Source organism: Scylla paramamosain, chromosome 19 (assembly GCF_035594125.1).
Source record: "Scylla paramamosain isolate STU-SP2022 chromosome 19, ASM3559412v1, whole genome shotgun sequence".
NCBI lineage: Eukaryota > Metazoa > Arthropoda > Malacostraca > Decapoda > Portunidae > Scylla > Scylla paramamosain.
Window position 1 is genome coordinate 2,635,001 of NC_087169.1, and position 2,500 is coordinate 2,637,500.

Consider the following 2,500-nt stretch of genomic DNA (forward strand, 5'->3'; position numbering starts at 1 on the left):
TATAATAGCAGGGTGGTGGTGGTGGTGGTGGTGGTAGTGGTGGTGGGGGTAGTGGATGAGAGTATATATGGTGAGGTATGTTCGTGTGTGTTTTTTTTTTTTTTTTTTTATGTATGAGTGACACTGGCCAAGGGCAACAAAAATCTAATAAAAAAAATGCCCACTGAAATGCCAGTCCCCATAAAAGGGTCAAAGCAGTGGTCAAAAATTGGTGGATAAGTGTCTTGAAACCTCCCTCTTGAAGGAATTCAAGTCATAGGAAGGTGGAAATACAGAAGCAGGCAGGGAGTTCCAGAGTTTACCAGAGAAAGGGATGAATGATTGAGAATACTGGTTAACTCTTGCGTTAGAGAGGTGGACAGAATAGGGATGAGAGAAAGAAGAAAGTCTTGTGCAGCGAGGCTGCGGAAGGAGGGGAGGCATGCAGTTAGCAAGATCAGAAGAGCAGTTAGCATGAAAATAGCGGTAAAAGACAGCTAGATATGCAACATTGCGGCGGTGAGAGAGAGGCTGAAGACAGTCAGTTAGAGGAGAGGAGTTGATGAGACGAAAAGCTTTTGATTCCACCCTGTCTAGAAGAGCAGTATGAGTGGAACCCCACCCAGATATGTGAAGCATACTCCATACATGGACGGATAAGGCCCTTATACAAAGTTAGCAGCTGGGGGGGTGAGAAAAACTGGCGGAGACGTCTCAGAACACCTAACTTCATAGAAGCTGTTTTAGCTAGAGATGAGATGTGAAGTTTCCAGTTCAGATTATAAGTAAAGGACAGACCGAGGATGTTCAGTGTAGAAGAGGGGGACAGTTGAGTGTCAGTGAAGAAGAGGGGATAGTTGTCTGGAAAGTTGTGTCGAGTTGATAGATGGAGGAATTGAGTTTTTGAGGCATTGAACAATACCAAGTTTGCTCTGCCCCAATCAGAAATTTTAGAAAGATCAGAAGTCAGGCGTTCTGTGGCTTCCCTGCGTGATATGTTTACCTCCTGAAGGGTTGGACGTCTATGAAAAGACGTGGAAAAGTGTAGGGTGGTATCATCAGCGTAGGAGTGGATAGGACAAGAAGTTTGGTTTAGAAGATCATTAATGAATAATAAGAAGAGAGTGGGTGACAGGACAGAACCCTGAGGAACACCACTGTTAATATTTATTATTTTGCCTTTTTTTTTTTTAATGAGTGGCAATTGTAAAGCCTTCATTGCATACTTATTATAATTTGGACAAAAAAGAAAAGTACAGTAATGTATCTATTAAGCAGAAACGTACCTGTTGTCAATAAAACTATCTACCTATTTATCTATCCCATGGTCGAAGGTAAGGAAAGGTCACGTGAAATCAGGTAATCAACAATTTTCTCCCTCTCTACTCTTACCTGTTTACCTATGCACTCACCTATTGACGCACTTGCCACACACCTGTCTCAAGAGTAATGCGCCTCTGTCCTATGGTGCAAGGGAAGAGGAAGGCAAGGTACGGAAAAGGTAAAAAAACAGGTAAGGTATATTTTCTCCCTCTCTACCTGTCTGTTTACCTATTCACCCACCTGTCTATATCTATAAGGATGTATGTCTATCTAGTGATGAGAGAGAGAGAGAGAGAGAGAGAGAGAGAGAGAGAGAGAGAGAGAGAGAGAGAGAGAGAGAGAGAGAGAGAGAGAGAGAGAGAGAGAGAGAGAGAGACAGAGAGAGAGAGAGAGAGGAAAATGATAAGATGGGAGGAAAAAGGCAGGAAGTGAATGAAAAAGGTAGTGAGAAAAAGGAAAAAAGGGAGACAGAAGAGGGAGAAAAGGGAGGGAAAAGAAAAGGGCAGAGAGAAAAAGGAAAAAGGGAGAGAGATCAGTGAGGAGAATGAATAGAAAAAGAGAAAAGGGAGAAGAAAAAAAGAAAGGGAAGATGAAAATACATCTTTTAACAGCTACATTAAAAGTGAGAGAGGGAGACACAGAAGAAGGAAAAAAAATAGAAAACGGGAAAAGGGGAGAGAAAAGATAATTATATTAACAGCTATATTAAGTGAGAGAAAAGGAAAAAGAAAAAAGAAAAAGGAGGAAAGACATCGTGTTTTCTATCACTGTTATCTTCATTATCATTATTTTTCTTTCTTATTCTTCCTCCTCCTTCCACCTCTTTCACTTCCTGCACCTGTTCCTCCTTTCCTTCCTCTCAGGTGTGGAGGAAGGAGAGGAGAATATGGGAGTGTTAAGAGGACAATAAAAGAGGAGGAAGGAGAAGAGAAGGAGGAGGAGGAGGTGATTGTTAACAGGAAAGAAGAAAAGAAGGAGGAGGAAGAAGAGGAGGCGGAGGAGGAGGAGGAAGTCACACCTGTGGAACGCTAATATATACACCTCTCTCTCTCTCTCTCTCTCTCTCTCTCTCTCTCTCTCTCTCTCTCTCTCTCTCTCTTTCTTGTTCTTCCAGCAATCGACACACACACACACACACACACACACACACACACACACACACACACACACCTAATCCTTAAAAGCAAGATGAATTTCA

General features: G+C 42.2%; 1 protein-coding gene across 7 annotated transcripts in view; it reads right to left on the reverse strand.

Annotated features, from left to right (window-relative positions):
- LOC135109575 (bestrophin-1-like) overlaps positions 1–2,500 on the reverse strand; it is a 41,745-nt gene that overhangs the window by 38,309 nt on the left and 936 nt on the right. The gene's annotated exons all lie outside the window — the stretch shown is intronic.